The sequence below is a fragment of the Fopius arisanus genome, unplaced genomic scaffold (assembly GCF_000806365.1).
Source record: "Fopius arisanus strain USDA-PBARC FA_bdor unplaced genomic scaffold, ASM80636v1 scaffold00006, whole genome shotgun sequence".
Classification (NCBI taxonomy): domain Eukaryota; kingdom Metazoa; phylum Arthropoda; class Insecta; order Hymenoptera; family Braconidae; genus Fopius; species Fopius arisanus.
Window position 1 is genome coordinate 1,210,517 of NW_011887745.1, and position 20,526 is coordinate 1,231,042.

The 20,526-nt window shown below is 36.7% G+C and overlaps 1 protein-coding gene and 1 long non-coding RNA gene across 9 annotated transcripts in view; one reads left to right on the forward strand and one right to left on the reverse strand.

Moving 5' to 3' along the window:
- The first annotated feature begins 193 nt into the window (after positions 1–193).
- LOC105273707 (uncharacterized) overlaps positions 194–20,526 on the forward strand; it is a 42,618-nt gene continuing 22,285 nt past the window's right edge. For all 6 annotated transcript variants that reach the window (XR_892927.1, XM_011316297.1, XM_011316294.1 and 3 more), the window contains exon 1: positions 194–652. The gene's annotated coding sequence lies outside the window, so the exon portion shown is untranslated. The remainder of the gene's footprint in view (positions 653–20,526) is intronic.
- LOC105273706 (uncharacterized) lies at positions 4,904–17,686 on the reverse strand. Of its 3 annotated transcripts, none has more exons than XR_892924.1 (3): positions 16,717–17,686; positions 16,326–16,644; positions 4,904–5,319 (listed from the first exon to the last, which is right to left on the reverse strand). It is a non-coding gene; the product is annotated as an uncharacterized lncRNA (long non-coding RNA). The 3 variants fall into 3 exon arrangements; XR_892925.1 differs by lacking the exon at positions 4,904–5,319 and having other exon boundaries at positions 15,428–16,644; positions 16,717–17,071; positions 17,142–17,686; XR_892926.1 differs by lacking the exon at positions 4,904–5,319 and adding an exon at positions 15,428–15,636.

A 20,526-nucleotide genomic window follows, 5' to 3' on the forward strand; every position in this document is an offset into this window, starting at 1 on the left:
CAGCCACATCAGCAGCCACAGTAACAGCCACAGTAACAGCCAGATGTTTAAAATTCTGCAAGAGGTGAGCTAGAGGGGAAAACAAGAGAGTTAGAGCCAATTGGCTGGTGCCTCAGGTAGAAATGAGAGGGGGGAGATGACAGTCAGTTGCGATTCCGTGTTTGAGAGAAGGCGCGCACTTGCTTCTGAGACACTGTAGATGCCTCACTGACGCATGTGTGTCTCATCGGGAATGTAAACAAAATTCTATACGAGTATTCAGCCCATGTTTTTCCCCCCGATATACCAGTGTTTCTCTTCACTTCTCTTGCGCAGTGATTTCTTACACATTTCCACATATCATCCAAATAATATTTAAATCCATTCACCCGGGTATTCATCTATTTAGTTATTTATTCTGGATAATTCATTTATTTATTTATTTATTCGTGTTGGTACTTGTGTGGTGAGTGATTGGAAGGATTCAACGATCTGACTTGTGTACTAATGGAGTTGTTTCGGTTACATGGAACACATGAATTATTGTAGAACAGTTATCGAGTGTTGAAGACAACGGGCTGTTTATTTTGGAGTCTTGGAGTGGTTTGGAGTCATCTGTGCTATTGGATGGGAAATACCGTGGGAATCAGTGAATCTGGAGTCATTGCAATCGGTTAGTGGTTATTTTCATTTTCATGTCGTGAAGAAATTCATAGTTGAGGGGTAATTGAGGTTTTATGACTCGTGGAGATTGGAAACAATTGATGAAAGTGATGGATTATTAGATGGAATTTTCATTGGCGCGTTAAATGATACTAGGTGGTAGCCCCTGGATATTGTCGAGTCACTGACCTTCGGTAATAATGAAATAGTAGATGTTGTCATTCTGTCACTTTTGGAATCATTCGCACGTGTCCGTGATTCACGAAATTTTTCATTCTCTTCGATAATTCGACAATTGCATTCGTCAATTAATTAATCAATTTAAGAAATTAAAAATCAACACCAAGTATCAATCATCAACAATTCAATTATTCAATTTACATCTGACATTTCGGCAAGGTCACATATCATAAAATTATTCAACATTGGTTAAAAGTTTAAATAAACAAAATTCATTTAATCAAATATGACATAAAATAATATCAACAGGAAAGACGATCCGAAGGCGAAAAATGAACGAAACAATAACCAATCCACTAATTGAGAAAAGAAAAAATGACTGAATCATTCAATCAATCTCAAAAGAATATCAGTATATAGAATTTAATTGAGAAATCAATATCCGTAGTAATATTTAACAGAATAATATATAATGTTTACACATGGACAACTTGATTTAACAATTTGAGAATCGCAGCCCTTGGGGAGTATCTGGCGAAAGACTTACGTCAAGAGTATGAAATAATTTTTATTTCTGGGGGACTTTCCCCCAATGTTGAAAATGCTGTAGGCAACTCTGAGATTCTTTACCTGAAAGGGGATCTAACGACTAGCGGTCTACCTTGGGGCGCGGCGATATAAGTGCCATTTTACGTGGTGCTCGTTAAGGTTTGACGATGATTAACGCGGTCTCTCTGTGTATGTACCGTACATAATGCAAGCTATATGGCGATTACAAACCTCGATACTCCGAGTCTCTTTCAAATTAGGTGCATTCCCCTTGAAATAATGACACACTGTGACGCTCAAAGTGGAGCGATGCTTCCTCATTTAGTACAGGTGGATTCACTGTAAATGGATTTTTCGCTGGGAACATCAATTCATGGTTTTGACAAAAATATCTGGAGCCCCATGGAGAGTAATTCCTCCAGGCTTTTACATTTCATCATTGTTGTGTTGGATTTTTACGGGACATTCACACGGATACTTTTTCTGCTTTTTTTTTTAGAGGCAATGGGATCATTTGTCTTAGTGGAAGGCTTTGACACTGTTTTCATTTAGATTTATCAGATCTTTCTGGGCGTTAATGTTCATTAACCTAGTTTATTTTATTAATGGATTGGGGAAAGCATTTTTTAGTCGTATGCTTGGGGATTTTTCAGCCTCCTGTGTCTCACAGTTGTTGGTAATTTTTTTATTTGAACTGTTTGGAAAGGAATATAGATTAATTTTAGATGAATGGTGAATTGAGTTCTTCGCAGCAGAGGCCAATGGAAAATTCGAGAAATCTTTGATCATACGAGATCCGTTGATTAGTCTTTCTCTTTTAACTAGAAATCAGTTGGAGAAAAAAGTGCAGGAACACTTTCCAACCTTTTCCAGCGGTGCACTTGGATGATCCAATTTCTTTCTATTGGAAGAGAACAAATTTTCATTGAATGAGTGAGTGTGGAGAGGTAGATTTTCGTTTTTCACCTAGTGTTTGCCCACACGTGGTTGTGCTCACCGAGACGTGAAGTCAGGTCGCACGCCCTATTTACACCCGATCTCTAGTGTTCACAATTGGGCACACATGCACACCCCAATCGATTTTAATCGAATTGCATACATTTTATATCGTGACTGCATACAGCCACGAGGGAAATTAACCAGGTGATTGAAGATCTAGTGCTTTTACGTTGAAATGGCAGTGAGAGAAGTCCCAACGGTTGATTTAAGCTGAAAAAAATGTACCTTTTTGCTAATATATTTTTTTTTCAATCAAGGATTCTATCGATTTTCCGATTATTTGATGGGAAAATCAATGAAATATCCGATTTTTCAATTTAAAAAATCGACAACTTCCATGAAATTCGGTGACCATAAAAACTTTAATGAGTCATACCTGAAAAATAACCCGAAAATAATTTCCAAGTGCGCGATAAGCGACAATTAAATGTATGACTTACTCTCGTGCCGTCACGTATACGGTATTCTCGATTTCTCGGCATCTTTTTGTTCCATATTGAGAAACTCATAGCATTTCGCAGAAATGTCGACATGTTGCACTTGTCGTCCTTCCTCTCATCACACTTATCATTTGATCTCCGCATTTATTGGCTTTTTTTTTTTATTTCCCTGTAACCGAGTGGAGGGCGCAACTATGAAGAGAGATGACCAGTTGTGAGTTGATTGGCTGAATTAATTAAGCAAAGTGGTAGTGGGTAAAATTGAAAATGGATTTTTAACCCATGTAAGATCGATCCTCGCGATCATAAATTTCGAAACTCGAACGTATACCAACTGTAAGACGGAGACGCTATTCAAGCCACTATATACTCTCACCCGGTTCGGTATTTAGTTATGGCCGTGGCAAGGCTCGTTATAGCCTTTTCTCGTTTTGCTTCAACGTTAAGGCGGGTACATACCTTACACTACACTAACCACCGCCGGTTCCACCGTCAACCAGATTACGTGCATTCCACTGTACTCGACGCATAGATAAATCGATCGCCGCCACGACGTACTCCTATTTTTATTCCACTTATTTTCTCTTATTCCATCTTGGCAATATTCTGCCACCGGGTTGATGTGTTGATTCATATTTTCCACACAAGCCGAGTGGAAAATCAACTCGGCTCGTGATCACCTATGGATCAATCTGAAATCCTCCACTGATCTGGCACTCAAAGCATTTTTTTCACCGGCAATTTTTCGCTTATCATTTTCAAACAAATAAATTTAAATTAAATTTTCATGAAAATTTGAGAGAAAAAATTCCTAGCCGTGAAAATGTTCCTAGCCGGAAATGGAATTCAGATTCGAATTTATATATTTATCGCGTTAAAGTTGTAATTCGTTTGTTTTAATTCGTTTACGATCCCATGAACTCTGGCTCAACCCTATTAATGCCCCACAGCATCTACTGTAATTTATTTAATTTATATTTTTTTCCAAGTCTTGACCATAATCTAGCGATTGGTCGTACCGAGTGATGGCCAATTGGCCATTTACGAGCCGACGAGTAAGAGTTCGCATCGTATAATATTCGCGTATTAGCGGCTAATTAATGTGATCTGTCTCTGAACGAGCGATTAACCTACTAATTAAAACCCCATGAAAAATCAAGGAATTCGTATTATCCATTTGCACATTTTTCCATTCATCCGTAAATGTTTATTATTGTAAACATTGATGGATAGAATTAATGGCACTTGCAAAGGTGATTCTGGGGTATTTAAGAGTTTAAATTACGGATGATTACGCTAATGATTGAGTCGAATTTCATGATATTTAATGGGTTTGCGTGTTGATGAATCAAGCCAATCAGTGGTACAGCACAGGGAGAAAATTCAAAAGTTAACTTTCAAATGGTAATCAGTTGTGATTATCGCTTGGTCAATTGGAAATATCGAATTATTCAGGGGAAAATGGCAGAAGCCAAAGTTTTATGATAGCCTGGGGGAGAGTTATTCGAAATGTACAGGATATTGCTGAAGTTTATTCGACGATAACGGTCCTCACCCATCAATAATAATACCAAACGTTTTAGTTTATTATTAACGCAGGCGAACCCTTTTCAGGCATTTCCCACACAATTTTTCCCATTGCCCTGTACTTTCTCGATGAGTGAGCAAGGTGTTTGGTACTGATATGTCGGAGGGAGAAAAAATAATCATAAAAATACGAAAAGGTGATTTTGTTGCGTCTTGAGAACGGTGCAGTGCGTGGGAAACGAAAGCCTCACTCTTGGGGGATTTACCAATGTGATGGAGTTGGTACAATATTTTCTCGCTATCAATGGATGAGAAAAAATCTCCGTACTATTTGATATAAAATTTATCTCCGCGGAGTTTTATATTTTTACATCTTTTTCATCCTTTTACTGAAGAATAATTTTTTTTTTTAACGTAGACTCTTGGAAAATTACACTTGAATTTTTTAAGAACAACAAAATGGCATGAAATTTCATTTGAATTATTCACAAATAAATTAATTCTTTGAATATTCTGGTGATAAAAGTTGAAAATTCAAGCAATAATTTCAATAATTTCCCTGAAATTTCAATCAATCAAAAATTCAGTTACTGAATTTTTCATGTATTTTCAATATTTTTGATAGTGTATGTTTCTAGATGTCTTGACAAATGTGTAAAAAAATTCCAAGTGCGATGTTCATAATCTCTCGAAAGGTAAATAATGAAATATCACTCTTGGTATTTAGATGTACATACCATAAGCATGTATGCTAGAGACAGTATAACGGCTCGATCTGTGAAAAGTGGATGGGTTTTGTAAGAACAATGGGGATATGTAAGTGCCGAATGGTAAGAGCGCATCTTTCCGCTGGCAACCCAAACACAATGCGTAATTTTTATGACTCCCGCGGGAAAGGAGAGAACTTAGAATGTACCCAGTGTTGTGAGTCGCTTTCACGTCGCCATATCCAATGAAATATGCACAATCCATCCGTGATCACCTGAAATCAGTAAAATATTTGATAAATTCCACCTGTGGATAATTGTACAAGTTGTTAATTTCATTTTCGGGGTCAGGGGTTTAAATTGTTGAGGACAAAACGGTCCAGGAAGTCACTAGGGGAACGTTAACCCGGTGGGACCTTAGGCCCCGTTAGATGCCCAACAATTACATACCCAAACACCAACATCAACTAGTCGTTCATAATATTTTTATTTTAAGCTAACAATTACACCTTGATTGACTAATCGAATTGGCTAATTGCAGAGTATTCGTACGTTCGAATGCAAATATTTTTTCCCATTTATTTAGCACTTTAGCGTTTTTTCTCTCGTTTTTTCTCATTGTATAAACACGAGTGAAGAATTAGTAATATATCATCAGTAATAGCGCAAATTAATCTCCTCTCTCATTTCGTCTGTAGAATTGATTAATGGAGTTGTTTGGTATTTGAAAAAAATATCCCTACCGCGGATTCTCGTAAAAAAAAATGGTGATACATCATTCATGGTAAAACTGTATTTAAAGGGCGGTATGACACACTCAAGGTTAGTTACTGGATTATGATTCCTCATCAAGAAACTGAGAAAAAGCATTTTAATTATTGTGAAATTTATGGTACAAGCACAAAAGCGTCTGATCAATTAAACGGTGTAGGTAATTGGCGTGATGATATAATTAAACTTGTTGCGATATGTACTGAGTACATCTGTTAACAAATATATTACCTCGGGTCTAGAAAATTTCCCGGAATAAATCTGATAGTGGATCTGATATCATTGGTCCACCGGTAAATCTTCACCCTGAAAGGTGCAATAATGTCTGCATAATGTTGCCTACGAGTCAAATGAAATTGAGAACAAAAAATTTACCGAGTGAAAAACACCTGTGCAAATTGTTTTTGCGGTGAGTTATAAATCATGGGATAAGACCCTCACTTGACTATTTGTGAATGTATTTTTTATTTTTTCATACGCGTAAAAATGGACTTTACCGTGGTACAAACGAGGATTTATTCACAGGTTGTATCAATAATTCACTGCCTCGTGTGCAGGAGGCTCCTTGGCTAGACCGATAGAAAGGTATTTACCTAATTGCGCAAAGACGCATGACTTGTATTGGAGTTATAAATTCTTGGTTGTGTTATCATCGGTGTGACACACGCCCTGTTGTGGCCTTATTCCAATATCTATACAAGTGCTCGAGGATATTCTTTGTATTCATGGATTCACCGCATTCCAACCAATATTTCTTCATTCGATGAATTTTTTTTTCTGCCATTGCATGAATTTTGTATTTCATTGAGAAGATGAATCAGGACAGCCCTCACATGAACTCCAATCAATCAAACTGATTTTGGTAAATGATTTCTTTCTATTGGAGAATTTATTATTTTTTATTCAATCAACAAATTGACATTTCAATGAATAGGTAGACAGAGAATAAATTCAATTATCCACTCGTTTTGTAATGAAATGATGACACATGAAATAATGATTGAATAACGTGTTCTTAAAATATTAGTCGAGTGTCATGGTGATAACGAAAATAGAATGGATTGGCATTAACCGATGTGCATGGGGATTGCGAGGACGTATTAATCAGTGATTGAGAATCGATACAGCACGCAACTCCCAGTGCCCTTCACCTTTCTACCATTGTACTCAATTAATTGGTTTATCAATGAGAATAAATGAATCACGCCATGCGTGAATATTTTATCCAACTCACGAGATCACTTCCACTTGAATATGGCATGCTGATAATTCATATTTCCTCACTCTGCTGTACAAAAAGGATATAATTGAGAGGCCGATGATAAAAATGGATGAATTGGAATACATTAATGCGTGTTTGATTGAGAAAGGTAGTTTCCATTGCTTCCACTAATGCTCGTTGTTTATCTCATGAGGAACTCTTGTAGAATTATCATTGTTTATATGAGTTTATTTGAGGGCACGTCCAAGTCTCTCGTTACTATTTTGTGAGGAGATGGCTGTGGATAGACGTAATGGCAATCCTGAGATTATCACGAGATAACAATCTACCGAGTGTGGAAGCCTAGAATTATTGTTACGGCTTGGGTAGCTACACGGAAAAGCATTTCTATATGCTACAGGCTCCTCAACTACTATTATCCTTTGTTAATTTGTACTGGGGTGAGGTGATAGTTATGGGAAAATCAAAGAAACTCAACTCCCTAGGTCAATAACGAGTTATCTGATGGCTGCTGCTGATAATATCTGTCTGTTTCAACCAGTTGGCATTTAATATCCACACATTATTGATTTGTTACTCGTTTTTTATGGATAACTTTCGCCATTCCTGATATTGAGAGGGCAATGCATCAGTGGGCATTCACTGTCGGGGTAAAAACCTTCACGCTGGACTTCCTATGAATTTCTAGAATACGTATTCTCATAGAGACAGACTGGAGATTGTACGGAGAAAGGTGTTTTCCAACTATTGATAGAAAGTTTAGGCGATTCATCGAAAACCTTTAATTTCAATATTTTCACTGTTTACCATAAAAATGTTAGTACTGTGTCATAACGGTGGTATGGAATTCTCGAGAGATCGGCAATAACATTGCAATTATCGTATTTCATACTTCAATTATGACTGTTTTAGGAAATATTTATCTCTGTATGGGAATGTTCGAGGAATTTTTAGGTCCATACGGACTGGGACTTTAGGTTTTGCTTTCAATAGTATAGGGGGAATAGCTGAGAAAATAGTTGTGCGATTCTTGGGGCCTCGTGATAACACTATGGGTACTTGCAGTCCTTTTGCGGTTTGCCAATGCCGCATACCGATTCTGCACACTAATGTATACATAGTCACTCGTTCCCCTTCTATTATATACATCACACTTGTGTACACATAACTTTATGCATTATTCTGGGTATCAGTAGATGCCGATGTGTGTCAGGGAAAGTGACCTCAAAGTGATAATTATAAATATTTGAGAGACCGTTGACTCGTAATCGGTTGGAAATTCTACCGATCTTCTACCGATTTTTTTTATACCGATTTTCTACCGATTTTTTTTTATACCGATTTTCTACCGATTTTTATTGAAAAATTTTGTTTTTCCATAAAAAACGGATGATTTCGTGAATGATTAGAATTTTCAGAGGTCGGGAGGGAGGATATTAATCCTATTCTAATCCTATTCTAAAAAGGACAAACATCGCGATTATCGATATCTCGAAACTTTTTCACGCCTATTCCTCATTGGTTCAGTCTTCTGAGGCGTTTAATTTAAATAGAGAAATTATTTAGTTTTGAAATTTTCATTCATGATTTTTATAATTACATCGCGCTGCAGTGCGCGTTCTGTCTCGTTTAAAAAAAAGTACGGGTCGCTGTGTTTTCAGGTCACGTCTGGTGACTCTCTCTCAATACAAATATGGCACCTGCAAATTCCATGCCTTATTTACTTCTCTCAACCACTACCACCAACTTCCACGATATTTACCATAAAAATCAGTGCGAACTCGTTCAACAATATCGATATATACTTTTACTTTCTCAAGTGGCGATTGTCGATAGCCGATTTATCGTTAATTTCTCGTGATAATAATCCTTGATTAGAGGTAGATTGAGAGGTTAATTGATGGCCCACGGCACCTGATGATTCCTTACTGTACATTGGCTAGTGCAATATCATCAAACGAGGAATGCAACCGCACCGCATTGGTAAATCCAACGATGCGAGACTGGATTTTCTCGGTTGCTAGTATCGTACTACATTCCTCTCATCACCGAGTATGTACTCGTTCAATTGGGAAATATTCGTCGTCCAACAATTTTCCATGCTTCTCATATCCAACGGAGTACAAGTTATATTCAATCGGTTTACGAGCAATTGACCTCCTCTCAGAGTTCCTTCTCAACATGACATCCTTTTGGTTCCCATAACCCCATCAGACTTCTATCGTATCTCGTACTACTAATTCCCTTGTAAATTCCATCGATGATTATCAACAATTATTATCAATGCACTTGAATTATATGAATTAAATAATCATAAATGGAATAAATAATACGACAGTTTCGCCGATTATTTCCCGTGTAACAGATACTCGAGCAATTTAACTCAGGCTTTCTGAATGTAAATCAGTTTTAAATCTGCTTTAGATCAGTTCTAGATCAATTTTAAATCAGAGTTAGATCCAGTACTCGTCAGAATTTTCTGATCAGATGTATCGGATAAGGACCTGGTAAGGAACAGGTTATTGGGCTAGGATATATCCCAGTTTCTCATGACTTTATCCTGATCAGTCATTGTGAAATCGTACTTTACATTCTTGGTTGACTTTGGGTTAGATCCAGCTGACGCCAACACCGATAAGGTGTGGTACCAGGAAATTCCTCATGAACTATTTTCCGATATAATAAAGAAGCTGAAGATTATCGGAATATTCATCGATTCGTTCCAAATAACTGAGGATGTCAATTCTGCTGGCTAAATCCCAAGAGCATTTTCTGTAAAGTCGAACGATTTTTATGGGACAGAGTGAAATATATTCTCCATATTCAGGGTACAATATCAATTCTTGATATATATATATTTTTTTTATCGGGGCAATACGATATATCGATTGGAGGTCCTTGCCATTCGCGGAATGCGGCTGAGATCGGGATAGAACGAACAAAGCGAAAGTAAGTCGCGCGTGGACAACATGAAGAGGGGATTACTCTTACAGCTCTCTCGTACTCAAGTCTTTCATCTACTGTATTCTTGTTGATCTCCCTTCCCTCTTCCCCCTTTACTCCCACCCAGAAGTTGATACTCGCATTCATGGATCATTGATCTATCCTCGCGGCAGCGCGATCTAGATCGAGTGAATGCAACGGGAGTTAATACTCTTCGCAACATGTTGAATAATCTCTTCGGAAAAAAATTCGGATGTAACGAGAAGTGTCATCATTTTTTTTTTAATCAAATGAGGAAGTAATGAGAAATGTAGTAATGAGAAATGTAGTAAAGAAAAATCTAGTGTAATTCTTGGAAAAAAAAATATAAAATGGAAATAGAGGACGAATTAATTCAGTTCGGGAAATTGATAAATTGAGTAATTGTGAGCGAAGACGTCATCTAATTAATCAGTCCAGGCTTAATTATCTAAATATCTAATGCATGAGGTTCACGGCAATTTCTAATGAGCTGTATATCTTTTTTTTGGAATATATTAGTTGATTACGGCATTATGACTGTATTAATTTAATTCTAGGCTGTTAAGATTGATTTATGAAAATATTTAGAGTAAACTGAAAATAAAAAGGGGCATCCACATAACCTTACACGCTAGACTGATTATGTTGGGCGTTATATTTTCACAGCGTTAATTGGTACGGAGAAATCTGGCGAGTCTTTTCGTTCCGGAAGTGAGTAAATTCTGCAAAGGCGTATGAATGCAGTGACGATTTAAAAAATTAAGTGGCAAACCGTTTAAAATTCGTGCAAAATGGCAATTTTTCGGGTTTTTATCTACTGAGGCTCGTTAATTTATGAAAAAATATTGTTCATCAGCATAAAACTCGTTTGAGAACTCGTTCGGTGCTCTCTCAGCTTTTAATACAGCAATTAATGCTAAATAATCGCGGGATGAATAAATTCCATATAAGCGAATAGCTGAGTTTATTCCAATAAATTACATCACACGAACAAACATCTGTAACATGAAAGCTCATAATCAATTCGCATTCAATTACGAATGCGAACTGGTGTGTTTTGCGTCGTGTTAGGTGGAATTACCGGATGTTGTTACGAATTCTTCATTAAATGCCAAGATTTACCGCAACTATTATTTTAATACCACAGGTATATTCTCGCTTTTTCAACATGTTGTTACAGTTATTACCTATTGAAATAACCGTGGAAATAGCGCATCTGTCGTATTGCATTGTTTGGGATAATCTCCATTTTATTTTTGCCATTTTTCGCTCATACCCCTTGGACAGGTGCGGGTAATAGAAAATATAAATATTCGCTCGTATATTATGGATTATTATAATGAACTTTACACCACATACGCACTAATGTAGCGAGAAGTTGGCGGTGCTTTCGCTACGAGTTTTAGTTTTAATTAATGAGCCAAAGTCTCACGAAGTGTAAGAACTTCCTTGAGAAACTTGGAGCAACAGGGAGAAACAAATGGGCGCATTCGCCTCTTTTATATTTCGAGGGACTAGGTACATCGTCTTATTGAATTTTAACTTATTATCGGCTAAAGTTTTTATCGGCTAAAATTTAACACTCGGTTGGTCGCACCTATTACCACTCCACCGCAAAGTAATAATCGAAATTGCACGTACAATCAGCCCACTCTTCAATTACACCATTGATGTACACTTTCACATAAATATGAGGATATTAAGTACTTGCCAAACGTATGATGATAAAATTACATAAAACCTTATAGAGAATGTACACAAAATTAACATCAACTCGATTTTACTCAGTCTTACTCTCAGTTATCAATTGAAAATCAAAATTGTCAGGTTTTTGCTGAAAATTTGCGAAAACTCTTTTCTTATTTTGTCATAACACAGTCATGGCAATTTTCACTGTTTAATTCCCCTCGTGCTTCTGATATTACAGCGTCATTAACGAAATGGAACGAAATTATCACTCTATGTAACTAAAAACAACGCGGAAATGAATTTTATGATCACAATCCCTTTGCGATTACATGACTTGTCCTGATGAATCAGTTAATATTCTCTACCCCTCGGCATCAGTAAAAACCTCTGATTTAATGTCGCATTACTGGCAATTGAGATAAAATGTCAGTGACGTAATTCAACGAATCCCTTGGAAAATTTTAACGTGCATTCGTTTCGACGCTTTTTTTATTATAGCTACAATTACACCGACTCAGCTATTACCATTTGTAATGATTATGATATAATGAATATAATAAAAACGAAAGGGAAGAGAAATCCGTTATAAAAGCGGTGAGATAGGGTTGAGTTGTTATTAAAATTAATTCACGAATTTCATTTCTAGGGTGCGGGGGATTGGGGGATTCGAGGGATATAAAAATGCGAAAGTATTGGCAACTTTCGAATGAGAAACGCCACTGATTATATTTATTTGAGACTTGACGCGATGTTCGAACAGGTGAACCAAATCGGGTGGTCATTTCGGTGGAGTAAAGAGAGAACTGTATTTTTTTTTTTTCGATTTAACGATCGTTCATCGATTTGATGAAATATTTTGGCTTTATTTTTTATCTGGTACTCTTGATGGCCCATCGGAAGTGACCACGGGCGTTGGTCATATGTGGGTCAGCCATGCATTACGATGTAATACGAAAGTCCCGACATACTCTTCCTCGTCGGCATTATTAACATCTTGCTGAGACTTTCTTGGCCCCTGGGGACTTGCATTGATGAATATACGTTGCTCGAATTTTTAACGATTTGTGCGTGAGAGGTAAATCTTATGATGCGTTTTTTTTTACTCCAGGAACCGGTGAGCGACGACTGTAAAATAAAATTGTTGATGAAACACATTTTTTTTTAACTCCGGGGAAAGCTGAAAAAGAATATTTAATCGCGTGGGGATATTATTATATAATATTATTATAATTATATATTATAATATCATTATATTATATTATTATTGTTATTGTTAATGAATTTTATTGATCATTCGTTGGTTTTGTCGAATGATGAAAAGAAAAAATTCAATCAGAGAATAACTGTCTTATTTTCCACGGAATTGAAGAAAAAAGAAGAAAAAAGTGATGGAATTTTCTCGCTTTGGATGACGCATAAGAATGGTCTTGAGAAGGTCTTTAAAATTCTGGGAAATATTTCTAATAGTCCTACAGACCCCGAAGACTTAGAATGGCAATTTCCGGTTAGGTCGATTACACCTTGTAACGAACACCGACCTCTCCTCAACACGGCAAAGGTGTTCGTCATTTTCTTGTTTCACCTTCCCGCCGAGTGGATATCCGACTTAAATGTTCCTGCGGTTTTGTGTCTGTATTTTTACCATCACTTTACCACCAACAACTCGTGGTTTAATCTCACCCACTGACTACTTTACATGCTATTATTTCCGCATGATCGATTACCACAACTATCGCAAATATTTGCCTCTTTTACCAATTACTCTTTGTTCGTGGAATTGAATTCAGTCTCATTTTGCATTCCATTTGTCAATTATGAACTATTATTTCCAATTATTTCCATGTCCGTCATATGAACGGGTGAGAATAAAAAATCCGAAAAATCACCATTTAATCAATTATTTTTCATCTTAGTCTGCAAATTATAAATTCCGTAGCGAAGTGGCGAACTGGGATAACCGATTGTTTTTTAGAGACCAATGTTTAATCAAAATCTCGGAATTGAAGAAACATAGCGATTTTTTAGCGTCTACATTTTTTATAGAAAAAGATGAGAGCTACAAAAAAGGTAATAACAAAAAAATCGTTATCTCCCTTGAATTTCGAGGTATTGGATAAAAACTGGCGTTGAAAAAAATGCACCTATCCTAGTTTACCACTTCACAACAGAATAGTGGACTCTAAAATTGAGAAATGAATAATTTCAATAAATTCTTCTTGCCTCTCGTTGAATTCACATTACAATGCACGGAAAATCATAAATACCTCGGAAATCGTGACGTATCGATGGCTGAAAATTGAAATGAAATCGATCATGAGATTTCAGGGGCTTTAAGTGATTTCCTCCATATGAAATCACTCGAGCTCAGAGTAGATTGTAACGGGATTTTATACAGTCTATGGTGGGTGGCTATCTTGTGGTCGTTGCCATCTGTATGTAGAAAACACGCGACTTGGCGTGTCGCGTTCTCCAACCTTCGAATTTGGGATTCTTAACAACGAACCATCGAGTTCAGGTTGATCATTGGCGGGAGGTTAATTACAGCCCTGAGGATACGCGATTTATAATGACGATCGTACATGTCTCGTCGCACGGTGAAAACTAATCAGTGATACCCCGCGAGTGCTTCTAATAATCCACCATTTCCCGATTAGCTGATTGGAAAAAAGCGCGAGGGTTTGACCTCGCAAATAGCAGAATTTCTTTGAAAAGTTTGAGGTACATATTATTTTGAAGCACAAGGGGTATTTGTCGGATTATTTTTCCTGTTCCAATCGCGCATGTTAAAATATATCAGTCGAAAATAAAACATCATCTAGTTAACAGCGAATATCTTGTAATTGAAGGAAGATAGCGAAATTTTCATAAATACCTTTTCTCTAGATCTCATTATTTTCCACAAATAATGTTTTTACAAAAATACCGCCATTTCCCTCCATTTCCGAGATATGAGCTAAAAACTGGTTTGGAAAAAACTGCACTTATCCTATAATTCAGTATTTCACTCCAGAATTGATTTTATCTGAAAGAGGAAAAATAAACCTCGATATTTTTCAGTTGATAGCAGAAGAAAAAAAGAATTCTGTCATAGACTCGATGTGAATAAATATTTTCTTGATGATTGTTTACGAGTATGTGGAGCCACTATATAGTGTCTGCATTCTCGAGTATATGGGAAGCCTTGGGGTTCGAAACAGCTGTACGATAGGTGGAGAAAAGCTAGAATACACTGATGTTCCTCATGAGACTTGCAATCCGTATGAGCCTCTGTACCTGAGTAATTTAATTTATGACCTAGGTAGCAGTCATCAGCGCGTGCCGAATGGAGAGCATGGGCCGCAAGGTCGATTGTATGGAATACTTTACGTACATTTTTTTTATTCCCGGTAAATGAGTTTTATTTTTCTTTCGACTGAGAGAACTCTTGGATGATTCTCTAGGATGGGGGAGGGAAAAATTATGGTAATCATGCGAGTCTCGCTTTACGCTCATTTGCATAAGTTTACTTTCACCCAGAGACATTCACTTTCGCATTCAAGTACAGGTTCGGGGGAGGAGGAAGTCACTCCAGGACATTCCAATCTCAGATTTTCCATTATTCATAACAGTGAGGAATTCAGTTCTATTGTCTAGTGAGAGGCATTTCTTCCCTGGAAAAAACATTTACAAGTTTATTTTAAATGAGTGGGAAAATCAAGTGATTAATCAGATGATTATTAATCTCTTTTTTATTTCGAACTTCCAGAAGAGTAAGAGATTTATCAATTGAATTTAGTATGTTTTGGATATGATTTAATCAGACGCGTGATTAAATTCTCGTTTTTTTTTCTATGAGGTGGGAATCCAGGGAAATAATGACCTAGAATTTTTGTATTTTTCTCCATTTTCGGGGTCGTGTGAACCGGAGAATTAGAGTTTCATTGAATACTCGGACATGCACCATTTTCTGGGAAAATAAGAGGATAAATTTTATATAAATTGAGGGTTGTTAAAAATTTAATGTTCTTTTTACGTGACACTTCGAGAGTAATTTCCCCACAGTCTTGCACATTTAGAATAACCGGAGTCATAAATTATTGATCATAAAAATTTGACACTGTCGATTATTCTCATAACAAACATTAGAATCAAAATTGAAAATGATTTTTAAATAATTGCATAACATTTTAATTTAGTTCGTAAATTCAAAGAATGTATTTCCCCACAAGTTTCTGAGTATTCTGAAGAACTTGTGAGAAAAAATTGGTACAAAAATTGATGTTTTTGCAACAATTACTAGAATATTAATAATGAAAAAATAAACGTTCTCTCTCTATTAATGAGAGCTCGAGTTGGAAGCGCATAATAATCGCAGTGAAATTGTGTAGCTCGACAAAATAGGAATGACTATTAATTCGAGGAAAGATGATGCTGAAAACAAAGGATAACAAGATTGTCGACACGTATGTTGGAAAGTCAATAGTCTTAAACGATCACACGATGCGAGAGCCCGGTATGTCGGGCATTTAGCCTGGGTACAGGAGAGAGCGTGTCCAAGGGGGCAGATAACATGGGACAATCAAACCTGCTACTTCACCAAAGTGAGACACACAGCACCAGTGTAACGCGTATACAATTCAACCAACTGGAATTTACCTTTCAGACGCGTGAGAATCTTTCACGATATTTTTCCAACATTTTGCTTTCAACACAAACCTCAGGACGGAAATGGCTGCGTCGAGAGGACTATGGCTATAGTTTTGCTGAAAGAGTGACTATCTTGGTGAGCGGTTCTGCCACGACGTTGATTGCTCCCTGGATGGCCAACAATTCCAAGGGGACAATTTCCCGCTTGGCGTTTCCTTTCATCCTCACTGGTGTCCGCCTCGGTATATATCCACTACTTCTCTCTCCCCATTAATCTTTATCCAGTCGCTTCTTGGGGGAGTCTCTCCTAAATGAATAACAACCTGGGCTAGAAAAAATTTATTATCTACATAAAAAGAGAAAATTATTGAATGTTGATTGAAAGTTATCGAATAATTACCATAGAAACTGTCTCGAAAAACTTTCCAAGTGTTGATTGCTTGAAGAAGTCTAAAAATTGACAAACTAGTCCAGTAATAAAAAAATCATTTTTCGTCGAGTTCTTTCTTCACCAAGAAGTAACGGCTGTTGCTTCACCAACTTTTATTATTCTCGGATTAACACAATACACACGTAATCGCCAAGTTGTTCCATTCGCTGTTTCGATGATGCCTCCCTTCAACACCACCACGTCCCTGATCAATTGATTGATTCATCAGTCCCTCATGATGACACATCGACATTATCAAACTCCTTGACACGTATTCTCATCGAAAATCATCAGTACACGTACAGAAAAAAACAGTGATGTACACCTGACAATAGAATCTCATTTGTCATTTCATTCACTACCGGGAGCACAAATGAAACTTAATAACAGAGTACCTGGATAATCAAGTAATTAACGTAATGCTGATGACGTCGGAGTACTGACACGTCAACTGGACAATTTTTAGGTTGTGAATTTTATTATCGCATCGGTTATGAGTGAATCGAGTGAACCAATCGACCAATCGGTGAATAATCTGGTGCCAGTCGATAATACGATGGAATAGCACGTGCGAAAGAAATCAATCACTTCCTCTCGCTAAATTATACCTCTGATGAAATCTTACCAACATGGCGTCATAATAGCTGAGACGTCAGAGTGAAAAGCTGCCGCTGTAAACAACACTCACTCCAATAGGTACACACACTTGCTCTGAAGCACTAGTAGGAGAGGACGATAAATCTTCAACGGTGATAACTATCTTCGCAATAGTTCAAGTGTATATGTACACTTTCTGGTGGTTGTTGCACACGAAATACAGTCGAGAGTAACGGAATGAGGATATCGCGGTATTATTGGCATTATGAATTATTATTATCGAATCAGGGATAAAAATATAAACATAAATATTCGATTTTTAATGTCTATATGTAATAACTAAAAGCCCTCATTTTTACATACATGTGTAAAGAATATTATATTAAAAAATTGATATTTTATATGATTGAAAATTTCAATTAATACTAATTAATATATATATCTTTGGAAATATTGTTAATGGACTCATTGAATTATGAGATTATTATTGAATGAATAATTCGTATGAGTAAATTTGGGAAATGGGGGAAAAAGGGGAAATAGGGCAAATAGGGGAAATAGAAAATTGGATTTTGGAGAAATATCTTACGAAATTCTTTATTTTGTTGAGAATATCGATTGTTCGATGGATATTTTTCTTAGAAGAGGTACATTAAAAGTACACGCTATCACAATTTGTTTGTCACGCGGTTCAATCAACATGTCATCACAAAAACATCATTATGGCTCGTGCTACCGTTGTCCATCCAGCACTTTGCATCCTCTGGTGCACAATGCAGTCTGGGGTTCATTGTTGAAGTTAATCGAGCAATCTATATTCTATTCTCGTGCGATGGTCGTGGTGGGGATTAAATTGGTATGCGACAAGCTCGATATCCTGATGAGGCTCTCAATATCTGCGCACATTCGTGAAAGATAAAAAGTACAATTGAAGGAGTCATTTAGGCCCTGACTCATTTACCACCCCCTATCGGGTGGTGATTATCCAGTGCTTTGTACACAGTCATCATTGCATAAAACAATCAATTGGACGTTTAGCATTTCTACCATTACTGATTAGGCTTCTGCGAGACCGGTGTACCACAATCAGTGATTTATTGATCATTTCGTCGTTAATTGATTATATGCAATCCGATAAATGCACAAATTAGTTCCTCTGACTGGGAAAAATCAAAATAATTCAGTGGCGATTGGGGAAATAAGCGAGAGGTTTCGCCGATTTTCAGCTTAATAATAAAGAATGTATAATAAGACAGGGAGTTACGGAAATCGTGGAATTAATTTTTTGTTGAGCTACTTTCAGTCGTAGCGAATTATTTCCCTGCACTTATTTTGTTGTATGTTATTGGTTAAACACGTGTTGTTTTCCCATACTAATTTGGGTGCATAACCGAGAGAATGATCGCTAAATGTGACCCTTGGGAATGGTTTCTTTACAATTTTGCGAAAATTATGTAAAATTTTCTCGTCAATTTAGAGCGCTATTTGTCGGGCAAGCATTTGCGAGAAAAAAAGTCGTAAAATGCTGAATAATTATTCAAGCGCAGTTTTCGCAATATTGTAAAAGAAAATCTGCATGGGTTACTCTTAGTCGGAATTTTCTGTTACGACCGAATTATCAGGTAAAATGAAACAGGTGTTTGTAAAATCTTTTATTTGCCATAGCAAATTGAAAAAAAAAAAATCCATGAGGTTCACCTAAACTCTTGGAAAATTCCTCTCAAAATTCCAATTAAAAGCGCTTAAAATAATCTTGATTGACGAATCATTAAATTTTTCAAATACTCTCCCAAAATTATCAAACTATTAAAAATTCAAGACAAATGATAAATGAAGTAACCGTTTACAATAAAAATATAATTTAGACTCCGACAGTAAAAAATTGAAATGATTTTGAAAAAAATATCCCTAGATTGTCAACAGTGCATAAATGTTTTGAAGAATTCAAGGACTCGGAGAATTCGCGGACGTTAGCGTCTAGAAATGAACTGTCAGGATCATTTGGTATATTTCCAGAGTATATTGAAAGGAAAGACCGGCTTCTCAAGTTACCATCCCAACTATATCCCTACCAGCTTTCCTTCCGCATTCTCTGAATGCCAACGCTTATGCTCCCAACCAATAATTTCTAAATGGAGCCCCAAACAATATTCTCCCAGTAAATAATGTCCCCCTTTTTTCTCCAATATTTTCAACTTCCCCCGCTACCATAAACCCCCTCTTTCTCCCTAACTCCGTACTTACTTTTCCCTCTGGCCCCCGAGATATTCCTCAGCCAGTAAGTGTATAGCCCCTTCTCATACTTTATCCATCTGAGCTCAGCAATTCCTGGCTTTTACGACCTCTTTGTCTCACTACACTTGGAGAAAAAACAAAAAAATAAATATATATATATATAGATATATATATATATATATATTTATGTTTCCTTCTGCGAGGTGGTATTTTTTGCCAATTACGTTTTATCTGACACGTGTCGATAACCGGTCAGATTGAGACTACGTAAAGTTGCTTCGCTGATGGAATTAGATTGCGGTTGAAGTCCAATGGATCTTGAGGTACTTGATTGTTCAATAAACGGATGACCCTGTCGATCCCAAATATTTTCACCATCACTCGTTCATCTGGTGACACAAACCGCACTGATCAATCTCCATCATGAAATCATTGACGAGTGAGCATTTCCCAAATTCCATTATCCCATAATTGACTCTGATCGGATACTTGATGCAGGTCAGTACGTGATGCCTTCGACAATCCCTTCAACTTCTTCACCCGATTGGCTATCGATCCCGATAGCTACAATTCCAATCCTGCGGTTGCAGACGTTTCAGATCAATGATTGTCGACGATTCCACCTGGAAATAAGGTGGATAGGATTATCCCTCTGTGCCTCAATATGCACATTCTCTGAGAAAAATTCTTTTTACAAAGAACATTTACTCTGTTGGAGAATTACAATTGAAACTTTAACTTAAGGTTGTTGTCGCGTAGAATTTTTTTTCGACAGTTTTCGTTAAAAATTTTATGGTGAATAGTTTGAAAAATTAGCAACAAAATTAGCCTTTTCCGTTTGCAATTGACCGTTTTGAACTTGAGATATAAATTTTTGAAATTCGAGTGATTTAACACGTGTTTAAATGGAGTTTTGCCGATTAGAATTTTTTAAAAATCAACGGCTCG